At 39.0% G+C, this 15,333-nt stretch overlaps 1 protein-coding gene across 1 annotated transcript in view; it reads left to right on the top strand.

Annotated features, from left to right (window-relative positions):
• Positions 1–15,333, top strand: part of Syt7 (Synaptotagmin 7) — a 1,421,749-nt gene that overhangs the window by 645,902 nt on the left and 760,514 nt on the right. The gene's annotated exons all lie outside the window — the stretch shown is intronic.

Genomic DNA, 15,333 nt, shown 5'->3' with positions numbered 1-15,333 from the left:
TGGTCCACCTATATGGCGATATTTCGAAACGGCATCCACCTATAGAACTAAGGCCCACTCCCTTTTAAAATACTCATTAACACCATTCGTTTGATGCCCATATTGTACAAACAAATTCTAGGGTCGCCCCTGGTCCACCTTTGTGGCGATATCTCGAAACGGCGTCCACCTATGGAACTAAGGATTACTCCCTTTTAAAATACTCATTAACACCATTCGTTTGATGCCCATATTGTACAAACAAATTCTAGGGTCGCCCCTGGTCCACCTTTGTTGCGATATCTCGAAACGGCGTCCACCTATGGAACTAAGGATTACTCCCTTTTAAAATACTCATTAACACCTTTCATTTGATACCCATATCGTACAAACGCATTCTAGAGTCACCCCTGGTCCACCTATATGGCGATATTTCGAAACGGCATCCACCTATAGAACTAAGGCCCACTCCCTTTTAAAATACTCATTAACACCATTCGTTTGATGCCCATATTGTACAAACAAATTCTAGGGTCGCCCCTGGTCCACCTTTGTGACGATATCCCGAAACGGCGTCCACCTATGGAACTAAGGATTACTCCCTTTTAAAATACTCATTAACACCATTCGTTTGATGCCCATATTGTACAAACAAATTCTAGGGTCGCCCCTGGTCCACCTTTATGGCGATATCTCGAAAATGCGACCACCTATACAACAACCACCACTCCCTTTTAAAACCCTCATTAATACCTTTAATTTGATACCCATATCGTACAAACACATTCTAGAGTCACCCCTGGTCCACCTATATGGCGATATTTCGAAACGGCATCCACCTATAGAACTAAGGCCCACTCCCTTTTAAAATACTCATTAACACCATTCGTTTGATGCCCATATTGTACAAACAAATTCTAGGGTCGCCCCTGGTCCACCTTTGTGGCGATATCTCGAAACGGCGTCCACCTATGGAACTAAGGATTACTCCCTTTTAAAATACTCATTAACACCTTTCATTTGATACCCATATCGTACAAACGCATTCTAGAGTCAACCCTGATCCACCTTTATGGCTATATCCCTAAATGGCGTCCACCTATAGAACTATGGCCCACTCCCTCATAAAATACTCTTTAATGCCTTTAATTTTATACACATGTCATACAAACACATTCCAGGGTTTCCCTCGGTTCATTTTCCTACATGGTTATTTTCCCTTATGTTGTCACCATAGCTCTCAACTGAGTATGTAATGTTCGGTTACACCCGAACTTAACCTTCCTTACTTGTTTACTATTATCTTTACTTATTTGAGCTTACAGTTCTTTATTTTTCAGTTTTGCCTTGTTCTAAACAACAGCTGTTGTGTGGTTATTTCGATGTAACCACCTAATTTTGTGGGTAAAAAATTATCTGGCTATTTTCGCGGGTAGAATACCAAAAGGGTGTAAAAGTTGCCGCATGATTTCGTTACCGTGGTGAAGAATGTTGTTACCACACTAGAATCTGGGCGTTAATGTGACTCCGTTCTATGAAGATAAAACAATCACTAAAGCATTGAATGTCGAAGATGGACCATTACTCGCCAATTCTAGATCAATTTAAAACGCAACTACTGAATCATCGTTGGCACCGATTAGATATAGATATGGCGCCAATACATCGGTTAAGTGGGGTGTACAGCGCAAATGGAATACAGCAGAATCTTCTATAGTACGCCATTGGTATTAACTGTCAATGTCTATAGGTGGAGTATAAATTTTTACAAATTTCTCTTTAATTATGGTGGGTCAATCTACAAATTTCAACTTGGACGCAATGAAAAGGATGCATAATTGAACCACATGCCGCCATCAAAGCTCAAGACCCATCCAGTGGGCAGTAACGCATATGTAAAAAAAAGAAAAAAAATCGCCCAACACTTTAACGATTAATAAAAACTGACTTGAACTTCGAGTAAGTAAAATATCTTGTCTTTGGTAAATATCTTGGCATTACCTGTCTTCATATTACTTATTTTACTAGCAGAACTATTACTAAACATTTTGAGATATGGCGAGTACCATGCACCGAAGTAGATTGGATTGCTTTTATGCAGGAATGCGAGGGATTTCTAAACAATTATTTGCGCATTACCTTCATATTTCTGAGTATGTTCTTCATTATGCGGTGAATATAGTATGTAAGTATATTTTTAGTATTTAGAAAAGATAATTAAACTATGCTTGTACAGAGATGTACCCCGCCGATAAATTGATCGGCGTAAGCTCTAATATCACCTCACATGGACAGAGTATACGTTTAGCTCAATATCCTTGCGTTTATATATTTATTACCAATGTCGCTTGTACTGGGTTTGTATAGTAAAAGTCGGAAAGTTCCACCATATGTTTTGGTTACAAGTTCCTTTACATCGTATCATATACACTCGACATACATAGGTTTTCCGACTATTTAGTGATCCCGTTTCTATACTATTCCTATATGCCACTCTCACTTTATTCTTGGATCGTCGCTGGACCATCAGTAGTTTATGTTTTTGCCTAGCATGAATTTGAGTGATGTGCAGACTACGATACAGTTAGCGATTTGTGGTTGTTTTCAGTTGCGGTTGGGTGCTCCATTCTTACTCGTATACCCTTTAGAACACCTAAAGGGAAGCGTTAACTGAGGACGTGTTTTCGAACACAAATGGGCCGTTAATTACATTCTTGCCTCGCACATTATTTGAAAACAAAGTATTTCATGGCTCCTTATTCATGGCATACCCACTTTGACTGGGTTGGTTCGCGAAGCCAATCGTAAAGCCTACTTATCTTTTCTCAGAACTACGTACGTTTGCGTGGATTACAAGACCAGCTACAGCCACTAATTAATTTAAAAAATCTTGGTATGGAACGCAAACCCAATGAAATGAGCAAATAATCAAAGACAGATGTAGAGAAAAATTACCGAATAGAGAAGAGGACTTAACACCCGAACAACAGGTTTTTCTAAAATTATTTGTAGAATCTATACTAGAAAATATAGATGGTCACGATTCCGTCGCAAATTCCTTGGCCAGTTTAAAAGTTGGTCAAAAAAGAAATTAGAAAACAGCTTAGAATATGGTGATGTAATATTAAAACAAAATAAACGTATACAAGATATAATGCGTTTGGCTGGTGGTGATAGAAAAAAAAAACAATCTTATACCGTTTTCATACAGAAACCTAATCGAATCACAATTCCATTCAACGAAACAATTAAATTTCTCTATTCGTACAGGGCCTTTTGCTTCATTAAGCGAACATCCATCAGCAGCCTCACAAAAAATACTTCGTGTTTGCAAGGAATAATTAAAATGGAAAGCAGCCGTTTCCTTCTTAACTACAGATACTAGGGCGCTGCATAAATGGAATCGTACAAGTGTATACAGTTGTACTTTTAGTTTTCCACCACTGAACTATGTATGCACATTTGAGAATGAGTTTTGTCAATACAACACAACTTAAATTTAGTGTTGTAACACTACTCGAACTCATTGTCAGGCGCAACCATTTCCATTCGCTCAGTTTTACTCGTGTTTGTACTGTCGTGTAAGAACTCGTGTGCCAACTTGTTTACCACGTGTACACTAGTACTTTTTGTTTTGCTTGTTTGTTTGCTCAAGTATAACTTGTTAAGCCCGTATAGAAATAGTAAGTTAAATTTATCTTACAAAATATAGCCAATTTTTCTTACTAAACGGTTATATTTTGTTGAAATATCTTATAGAATGAAATGGAAATCAATAACTAATTCGATCGAAATACACTTAAGCAAAATATTTTGAGTGGTTGCTATAAAATAAGTGACAAAAGAGGGCGAAGCAAGGTTTGGGAAACTTTCAGGAAAATAATGAATGATACGGGCGGGGAAATAAACAGTCTCGTAGCATGTCGAAACTGTTATTCAATACTTACTTTTAAAAATAATAGCACCTCAAATTTAGTAAAGCACAAATGCTATATAAGTGTGGTTCGACTCCGGAAGAGAAAATTTAAACTGATGTTGAAACAAAAAAAAAGTGTACTAAGAAAGTTACCGAGTGGAGTGTGCAAAATTGCCGACCTTTCAGAATAGTTGAGAACGTCGGTTTAAAAAATTTTGCGGAGTTTTTAATAGAGGTAGGTACGAAATTTGGTGCAAATGTTAATTTGGAAACGTTACTACCTCATCCGACGACGATTACGAGAAATATCACTCGTTTGTATAAAATACAGTTTGGAAACCTTAAGAGGAAATAAAAAACGTAAAAGATATGTGATATGGTCTCACGTCAGACATTTGGACAGATGACTACTATCACACTTCATTTGTTTGCTTAACGATGCACTACGTAAGAGAAGGACGATTACAAAATAAGCTGCTAGGTATAATATCGATGAAGGGTGAACCTTGCACATGTAACTATTTTTTATTTTTTTGTAAATACAATATTCTAGTAGAAAGTTACACAGAAAAGACTGTAAGAAATATAATTCCCAGATGTGAACATAAGAAATAAAATAAGCGAATTGCTGAACATTTTTGATTGCGAACTGAACGAGGGTGTCATTGTTTTTACAGACAGGGGACCACATATGTTAGCAGCGTTTCGACAAAATAATCACATAAATTGTTTCAACCATTTGTTGCACAATACTATTGAGAAATCAATTAATGAGCAGCCGCAAGTATCAGAAATATGTAGCAAATGCACCAAACTAGTGAAATATTTCAAAAAAAGTGGTTGTAATTCTATCCTGAATACCTCTTTGAAGAGCTTTTCTCATACACGCTGGAACACAATGTATTATTTACTGGATTCAGTAGCAAAAAACTGGATAGAAATTACCAATATTTTGACAGAAAAAAATAAGATTAATTTAATTAGTAATATAAATTTGAGTATTGTGAATGAACTAGCAAACATACTTAAAATTTTCACAGAAACTTCAGAAAAGTTGGAAGGATCTTCTTATGTAACACTTCATTTGACTACAGTTTACGTCTTGCATTTGAAAAATCCATGTTCACAGAATGAGGGGGATTTGGAAATAATTAAAGGTTTTATGGCAGAACTGCTCATTAAATTAGAAATGGTGGTGGAAAGTAATTTATAAATATTCCACAAAATTGCTTTATTCCTTTATCCACCAGCTAATAAGCTCATACAATTTTCAGTAAATGAAAAAGAATTAATTAAAAATGAAATAAAAAAACTGATGGAAATGCACATATATAATAGTGAAAATCAAAACGATTCTTTAAACCCAGCATGCACATCGCGCGAAGCCGAGCTTCTACAAGCTTTTCTTCAAGCTCCACACATAATGACGCAGCCTGAAGAAAATATATTGAATGAACTCCAACGATACGAAAATATTAACGTGTCATATTACGATGGTTTCGACGTTTTACAGTGGTGGGATGAGCACAAGGCCCAATTCCCACTTATATTTAAAGTAAGTTATCAGGTACTGGCTCCTCCTGCAAGTAGCGCTCCATCCGAAAGGACATTCTCTTCAGCTAAAAACTTACTTTCCGAAAAAAGGAGAGTTATTGGCTCCAGACCAACTCATTTTAACAAGATAATGTTTCTTCACTCCAATGTTATTAACAGTCGGTCAGATTAAAATAGTGTTTGGTTTTTACTTTTATATATGAAGTTATTGTTTATATGTCCATATGTATCTCATTTGCACTAAGCTCTTAAATGCAGCAATAAGTTTTGTAATGATATGCTTGGTGTTCTATACCAATTGAATATATGGTAAATGAATAATTTAAGTTTGTTACGTTCACACCTTTATGTTATTAAAAAGTGCCGTTACATACATGTTTTATTTGTTTTTTACTGTTTGCTAATTGGAATGTAAAAAGAATGTAGTTACTACTGTAACGTCTTTCTGCCTACATTCAAATTAGGATTTTCAAACATTTGCTACAACTGTTCAGTTGTATACAACTGTTTTCACTGCAATACTCGTGTAGAGGTTGTATACAACTGATCACACAGTTCGAATACATTGTCTGAAACACACCCTCATCTCAGACAAATGCTACACTGCACGATCGTTATTCCATTCGGTGTGAGTTCGTACATGATAGCATTCAAACGAAAGCGAAAACTTGTACTTCACTACAAGAAAAATATATAGTCCACTCATAAGGGCGTTTGAATGCATTCATGCAGCGCTCTAATAGATACAGTCAAAATAACATGCATGCGCGACCACCCACAGATGTTCCACCTAACCAAATATGGGCCTATTTTCGGAAAAGCCATATTATCTTTTGCAACAAATGCAGCGAAAATCAAACTTTGAACCTTTTTGTGTTTTCCTAATTTTCATAAACTATTGAAACTGATTTACTTTTGATTGTCATTTATTACATTGACAATAAAATTCGAAGCACCAAGCAAACCGACTGGATTTTTCACTCGATTAGGCACTCAATAAAGCAAACCGACTGGATTCTTCACTCGATTAGGCATTCAATGCAGGATAATTAGGAGTTTGTACCTTGTATGTAAGATTGCGTTTGATTAAGGCTATAATGTAGAAAACTTAACTAATTATTTCATTAAGCCTCTGTGTGAAATAGGCATTACTCTTTGGGCAATTTGTAATTAAAACATTATGATTAATTGAATTTGACTTGTAACGTAAGTGGTCGCTGCAAACCGTAAGGCCTTTTTTGTATTTGATTTTTTTTCTTTTTGAGTGCGGAGAAAAAATGGTTGCCCTAGTGCTCATAAGTTACTAGGTTACTAGCCAAATCTCGTGGTTATTTTAGAGTATTCATTTCAGCAAGCTGGATATATATACTGGTAAACCTTTGTCCTCATATTACAAATGACATCAATCGCTGGTGGCCATTTTTCAGAATTTGTTTGAAGAAAGCCGTACGTTGGGATTTTATTCCAAAAACACCATCCCAAAGTTTGTTTCAAAACTCCGTATGTGAACATAAGTTCATTGCATTTTGACACAAGTTAGTTAATGAGAAGCATTCTGAAATAAGGCGTTCTCTATCTAATCCAATTACAATATAGGGCGTTTTTGTTACAAATCCTGAAATGGGAAATTATTTCTTTTTTTTTAATATTTTAAGATAGGACGATTTTGAATAGGCAGCCGACATGGGTTGATACTCTACTCAGCAGCCGCAATGAATTGACAAAAATAAAGAAAATGGCTTTTTGTCTTAGAACTTTATATTCCTACCTTGACTTTGACAGAAGAGTTAAGCTTTTGCGCGGTCCTGCTACACAGGGAGTATTCACATTTTTATTCTGAAATTTCGGAAAGCTCTATTACGTTAAGTATTCCTGGAAGTGTTCCGGATAAACCGTTAATTTCCAAGAAGTTCCATGAATTAAGCCCTTTGATTGATGTAAAGGCTAATTACATTTGCCATAAGAGGCACCTGGAGCGCTTATATTTCAAAAAGACAATATAACTGACATAGTCCAAAGGACACAGATGTTGACACAACATTTAATATAAATTTGTCTGAGCGGACATTGAGAGTGTTGAAAAAAAAATCTTTTATGAAATATGCCAGCTTTGAATTGCATGTTTTTTTTTTTGAGTCGAGCTACAGTATAAGGCCCCTGAACTAAAGTTCATCTACAACAAATGAAAGTTCGAAACTTTAAATTATATTTTTGAACTCAACCCACTTATTCATAAACAATACAAACAATTTTAATGGTTTTATATTATAAAAATTGTGAGAAGAAGCTTTCGATTTTATGCTTACACTGAAATTCACCTTAAATGGAGAAATGCTTGAAAACTTTTTGACAATTTATCTTAAAAATAATTGTTATTTATAAGGGGGATTGGGAGGCCATGGATAACATGCTTTCCTTTCGAACATTTTATAAGCTTTCACTGATGAGCTTGAAGTGACGAGCCGTATCGATTACTTCAGCTTTTTTTTACACAATTTGAGAACAAACATCAACGTTTTGTAAGCTTAATGTTTGTTTGAGAAAACTTTATTATAGACTTACATTACGTTTACCTTGTTTGGAGAGTTATAAACGATTGAAATCCTGATTGTTAACCCCGCTTCTATGTTAAGTGGCAGACAGTAGCTCTTCGTTTGGCTTCTGGTATCCTCGCTCGGTGAGCGAGTGAAGTTGGGTTTGATTTTTTTTATTTTGAAAATTAAAAATATAATGGGCCGAATGCCTTTATGTTCTTTTGGCAGATAGGGGATCTGCGTTAGGTTCTTGGTTGTCCCCGTTTCGGGTGAACGAGAGCTGGGTTTGATTTTTGAAAGGAGGGATGTGGAGGAACGGAGGGATTTTTAGGAGGGGCTCTTGGTCCTCTCGCAATCTATCTCCTCCGTGGGGAGAAGGATCAGTTTGACCAAAGGTCATCTGACTTGACCCTTCTCGGTTACGTGGTCGACTACGCATCCTCGGTTATCGTCGTCGGGGTGTACGTTGACGACTTTACCTAGCCTCCATTCGTTGGGAGATAAGTTGTCCTCTTTGAGGACAGCGAGATCTCCCACTTGTATATTTTCTTTGGGATGCTTCCACTTCACACGCTTTTGAAGTACGGATAGATATTCGGTTTTCCATCGCCGGCAGAAGGTTTGATGGAGGGCCTTGAGCTTCTGCCATCTGTTTATCATGGAGGCAGGGCTTTTGTTCACATCCGGTTCTGGCGGCGCCAGAAGATAGCTGCCCGTTAGGAAATGTCCTAGGGTTAGTGGTTCCAAATCCGTTGACCCTGGACGTAAAGATCTTGACGCCCCGACAAAGTTTGTATCATTGTCAGAGTAGATGTTTTTTGGACATCTTCTTCTCGCGATAAAACGCGAAAAGGCTGCGAGGAAGCATGGGGTGCTCAGTCACTAGTAGCTTCTAGGTGGATTGCCTTAGCAGTGAAACAGACAAAAAAGGCACACGTAGCCTTTGGACAGTCGACACCCCCTACCGCGGTAGCTTTTGATTTCGAAAGGTGTCCATAAGTTGGGACTGCGCCTGTTTTCGGTGAATAATGCAGGTTTTGCAATTGTGGATGATGGCATTGATCATGGTCTAGATATTCGGAATCCAATATTGGGTTCGGATGAGACGGAGTGTGAGCTGCAGTTGTAAGGCAAGACAATCGGATGGCGTCCATTATATAACAAGTCTTTGGAAGCCCCTAGACGCCCCCTGTTCTAATAATATCATCTTTGTCGATGTATGGGTTGAGTGGCAATATTTCACTCTTGCGATCAATAGGTTTGCTATTCTTCAATTGCAAGTATTCAGTGCCATAGGATATTTGCTGACATAGTTTTATTAGTGCTTGAGTCGTTGCCTTAATCTCATCGGCTGAGATTATGCACGAATTTTCTTGGAATCCTGCTTTAGTTTTAGGATGCGTTCTTGTTGTAAATCTCCCAACGTAGGAAAGGACTCTTAGAGCTCGTGGTAAATTTGAAAAGCGATCGAGAATATCTTCTTTTTCGGCCTTTATGACGGCACACGACTGTGCTTTCACTTTCTTCTCCTCATATGATGTATGGTAGTCCGTTTCCTGTACTACCCATTGGGTGTTGTCCTCTTGCAACCAATATGGTCCCTGCGACCACAACGAATTGTTGACTAATTAACCCGCTGGTAAACCTCTGCTTCCTAAATCCGCTGGGTTTGATTCTGAATCCACATGTAGCCAGTACTTGCCTCCGACCATATCGATGATCTTCGTGATGCGGTGTACGACGAAGGTTGACAAGGAACAAGGCGGTTTCCGTAGCCATGCGAGGACAATGCTAGAATCAGTTCATAGATGGATGGTGATTGGTCCTAATTTGATGCTCCTAAAGATTCAGTCAATCATCTCTGCGATCAATACTTCACCGCAAAGTTCCAGCCGTGAGAGGGAGATTGTCTTCACTGGTGCGACTCTGGTTTTTGCCATAAGTAGATGTGTATAGACATTATTCTCTTTTTTGACGTGCATGTACACGGCTGCTGCATATGCTTTCTCAGATGCGTCACAGAAGCCGTGTATTTCACCCTCGTCTTCTAGTGAGAATTGTACCCAACGTGGTATTCAAATTCTATCTATTTCCAGATAATCTTGGGTGAAGGGACAAGCCACCCTAACGGATCAAAAAGTTTGGCAATAACTGACAGTATCTCTCTTTATGTTAACATGTTAGGGTTGTCTATTGATCCCGCTTTGAAATAAAATAAGTCAGAATGTACGTTCCACCTTATACCTAATGCTTTCGATTTTGGGATGTCTTTAAGAACCTCCTCCGAGTTTGATGTCCACTTTCGTAATGGGAACCCTGCCGAATGTAAAACCTGTCGAATTTCGTTTCTCGCCATAATGGTTGATAATGGGTGTGTCTTCCTGATAGGACGTCATCTACATACATACATTCCCGGAGTATGTTTGATAGTGTGGAATGGGAAATTTGTACGTCGTCACCCAACTGTAAGAGCATTCTTACAGCAAGATAGGGGGCACAATTAACTCCGGAAGTTACCGTCTTTAATTCGTAGAGTCCTATTGGTTCGTTCATATCTTTTCGAAAAATAATCCGTTGAAATTTGGTATGATTGTCGTTCATCCAAATCTGCCTATACATTTTCTCTATGTCACTGTTGAAGACGTAGCGAAAACATCTCCAACGAATGATAAGAGTCGGGAGATCTGCTTTGAGTACCGGGCCTGGGAGCAAAACGTCGTTCATACTTGTACCTTTAGCAGTCGGACTTGAAACGTTGAAAACGACCTGGACTTTTGTAGTTGTGCTTTCCGCCTTTACCACGGCGTGATGAGGAAGGAAGTAGTTGTCGGGGTCATCTGCTGCGGCTATACCATTAATTTTGTTCATATGTCCGAGCCTCTGATATTCTGAATGTACCCTTATGTATTCATTCCCTAACTCCGGATTCTTCTTTAACCGCGTTTCATTTCGAAAGAATTGCGAGCATGCATGTTTTAGGGACCCTGCTAATCTTCGTTCTCCCGGATATTCCTGTCTAAATGCGAGTGAAGCGACATATTTTCCATCCTCGTTTCTCTTTGTGGTTTCTCTATATAACTTTTCACAATATTTGTCATCGTCCTTTAATTTTCGGCTTTTAATTTTCGGTACATTCTCCAACTCTCAAAAGGCTTTTAGTTGGTTGTCCAACGCAGCCTCGTTGTAAAATGACACGATGCTCTTTGCTGGACTCGGTTCCTCGATTCGACCGGTTAGTATCCAACCGAACACTGTCTCTTGGGTCAAAAGTATATTAAGTACATTCTTTTTCAGACCGCTTCGTATAATTTGGGGATAAATGTATCCACCACGTATCGTTGACGTAGAACCTCTTGTCTGCCAAAACCAAGTCTGGGAATGCCTGCATCGTCATTGTGTTGATATGGCAGGATGGCAGATTTCCAGTAAGTTTGGCTAAAATAAGAACCGGAGAAGTCAAGCTGAAGCATGGGTCCACTGGGGAACGTAGCTCGATGGTGGATGCCTCTTTCACTTGAGCAGATACTGCATTGGTGATGCCTGAAATTTGGGCATGCATTTTCCTTGCCGGCAAATTGATTCTGCGTTTTAGTCTTTCTGCCATGAAAGAGCATTCAGACCCTCAGTCAATTAGTACCCGCGCTGAGAAGTCGGTACCATTATGGTGAATGTCTAAACGAGCAGTTCCTAATAGCACGCCTGTGCTGGAATTAGTATGACAGGATTTTACATTCTGGTTCGCAGAAGAATTTAGTTGCCCCGATTCCTGTCTTTTTCGCGCCTGCGCCGAAGTTGGTGGGATATTATCCGCATCTTTAAATGGGTTGCGCACCGCAGTTTGCTAAATGTCTCCGATTACGGGAGCGTCTGGTGACGAAAGTGGCATCTGGCACAGTTGTAGGAACTGGTGCACTTCGTCACTGTGTGTCCTGGGGATAAACAGTTTAGGCACCCCCGTGGATTTGATGAAGTTGATTTTCTCCACTGGGGTTAAGTCACAGAATCGGGGACAATTCCATAACCTGTGTTCAGCTTTGCACATTTTCCAAAAAAGTTTTGATGTTGACTTTGATGTAGGTTTTGATACCTTCGTTTGGAAGGCACCAAGTCTTTTTGTGGGGGTTTCGGTTGTATGCCGAGTATTTTGTGGCTTTTGTCCCTTTTGGGCGGTAGTACCAGTGAAGCTAGACACTGTTTCAAGTGTCTGGAACCTATTTGAGAGGAACTTGTCCATATCTTCCCGCTTAGATATGGCCATTTTGTGGTCTATGATTTGTTCCCATAGAGCCAACGTACTTTAACTTTGTGGAACACAAATATATTAAAATTGCATCTCAATTGGATGTGTCGATTTTGTGATACTTGAGGAACGATAGGTAATTGTTTATATCGCTGTGTAATTTCTTTAGCGAACTACCACACTCACTCTCTGCCTTCTTTAAATTGAACAGAATTTGGTACTGTGTGTTTACCTATATACGCTTATTTTCATATCTTTCACACAGATTTTTCTAGGCCATATCGAAACCCTCATTTATTAGAGGGCATTTGTTTACTATGTTTTTGGCCTCACCCTGTGTCTTATTGTTCAAGTGGAATAGCTTTTCCACCCCCCTGTAGGTCGGAATTATTTATATATAAGGCCGTGAACAGGTCACGAATGGTTGGCCATGATAAATTATCGGCTTTGAAAATCTCCATGTCGCAAGTAGGGAGGCGGATCTTATGCCCGCGAGGTGCTGCTGGGGGTGCTTGCTCAATGATAGCTGTATTTTCTACTTTTTTATACTTCTCTGCCTCAGCAGATATCGTGGATAAGTTTACTTACTTACTTAAATGGCGCTTAACCGTCTAAACGGTTATGGCCGTCCAACAAGGCGCGCCAGTCGCTCCTTCGCTCCGCCAACCGGCGCCAATTGGTCACACCAAGGGAGTTTAAATCGTTTTCCACCTGGTCCTTCTAACGGAGTTGGGGCCGCCCTCTACCTCTGCTTCCATAGGCGGGTTCCGATAGAAACACTTTCTTGGCCGGAGCATCATCATTCATTCGCATAACATGGCCTAGCCCGCGCAGCCGCTGCGTTATAATTCGCTGGACCATGTTGATGTCTGCGTATAGCTCCTACAGCTCATCATTAAATCTTCTTCGGTCCTCGCCATCGCCAGCGCGTAGAGGTTCATAAATCTTTCGAAGAACTTTTCTCTCGAACACTCCCAATGCCGCTTCATCTGCTGCCCCATATAGCAGGACGGGTACGATAAATGACTTATAGAGTATGATTTTCGTTCGCCGAGAGAGGACTTTACTTTTCAATAGCCTACCTAGTCCAAAGTATCATTTATTGGATAGATTGATTCTTCGCTGGATTTCAGTGCTGATGTTGTTGCTAGTGTTTATGCTGGTTCCCAAATAAACGAAGTCTTTTACTATTTCGAAATTATGGCTGCCAACAGTAGCGTGGTTGCCAAGGCGCATATGCGCTGACTCTTTGCTGGATAACAGCAGGTATTTCGTTTTGTCCTCATTCACCATCAAACCCATCTTTACCGCTTCTTTTTTCAGTTTGGAGTAAGCAGAACTAACAGCGCGGGTGTTTAGGCCGATGATATCAATGTCATCAGCATATGCCAGTAATTGCAATTGTGGATAAGCATCGCACGTAAATTGAGTAACATGTCATATGTTTTTTTCCGGATGGCCACCACGTCATTTGCGTGATAGCCTTTGATCCCATCAGTGAGTCAAACGCAGACTTAACCTTCTTCCATAAGGTGCGAAACTCTTCTTGCTGTATCGAAAGGGTGTGCTTTGTATGATTTTCCTCTGGAATAAGGCTGTACTGTTTTTCAAACTCTGTGATTAACTCAGCTGATCGGATATAAGTTTCCATTTTCGCAAAAAATTATTGGCACCCAACTAAACAAACTAAATAGTCCTTAAAAAAAGGAGGCAGTGTTTCTATGAAGGCCTTTATTTATTTTGGCCCGACTTGGCCGACTCGTTTGGTTTTTCCAAAAGAAATACAATAATTTTTTATTGTAACGAATTTCGGGGAAAATCCGCTCATATTACACCTTCTACTAACGTATATTAATGTGACCTCACTCTTATATGTATTTATTTTCGATGTTTGTGGCGATTGATTTGGTTTGGGTCAGACTTGGTCGACTCGTCTGATTAATTTCAGGGAAGAATGAAACACCACCCACACGTAAATAATATATGTATATATTGTTACTTGTAGTAATTTATTTGTAAGGACTTGTATACTGAGAGCAAAGTGCAAAGTGCGCGATATATCAAAGAATGTCTTGAACTAGTGAAAATTACCAGTGCTGCGAAAACTAAATTAATGTGCGCGTGAGTGGATATATTTTTTCTCAAAATTTATGTACAATCAATGTTACGCGATTTTAATAAGCTAATTGGTGCTTTAAAACGCTAAAGTGGGGTTATGTTACCTCTATGTGTCGCCTTATCGTGGTCGTTGGATACTCTGGATCGACACACGCGGTAGGTGGCAGTTTCACAACTGGGTTTCATTTGCACAAGAAGAAATTAAGGCACTCTATCGCACAGATAACCACTGGTATTTTTCACTTTTTCGCGGTTCAGATTTCGGGACACTCGCGACACTTTTTTAAATAAAACTTAACCTCAATATAACAAAAAAACAAGTGGCAAGAAATATATTACATACATAGCAGCTGCTTGGAGTTTTAGTCTGACAGTGCTTGATGGAGTGTTTGTTGTTGTTTTGATGCGGTAAATTACCAGGTTGTGTAGTGTCACCGGGAAATAAAGAATACCATCACGATAATTTGTATATAAATTGCACTCGGAGTGTACCACCAAGATGATGAAAATTACAACTACGATGTTTGTTTGAACCAAACCCAAGTGTTGTGTATCACCAAGCAAAAGTGTTGTGTATTACCATAAGATGCAAAATATCACCGCATTAAAATTATGAATGTATTACCAAGAGGATATGTTAAAAATTCCAAGGAACTGTATAAAACTATATTGTAGCACCAGGATAATTCTTGTTTTAAAATTTTGAGCAATGTGGACTGTATTGGTATCGGCGTTGGTTCCTTTTAACGGTGAGAACGAACCATGAACAATTGAGATGTCTCGCAGACTCGGCGGAGTGGAGGCACCACAATTGTGTTCGGATTATTTAAATTAGCAAAATAAAAGAAGCAAAGCGAGATATTTCTCGTTATAACAGTGATTTTATTTAAGTGAAAAGTGTAATTAGAACACAATAATTTACTTTGTTTCAAAAAGTGAAAGATGGCGGGGTTCCTCGGACGTTGATAGCAGAGGTTCGCTCGACAATCGCT

The sequence above is a fragment of the Eurosta solidaginis genome, chromosome X, assembly GCF_040869045.1.
Source record: "Eurosta solidaginis isolate ZX-2024a chromosome X, ASM4086904v1, whole genome shotgun sequence".
Classification (NCBI taxonomy): Eukaryota; Metazoa; Arthropoda; class Insecta; order Diptera; family Tephritidae; genus Eurosta; species Eurosta solidaginis.
This window is presented reverse-complemented; position numbering and strand designations above follow the sequence as displayed.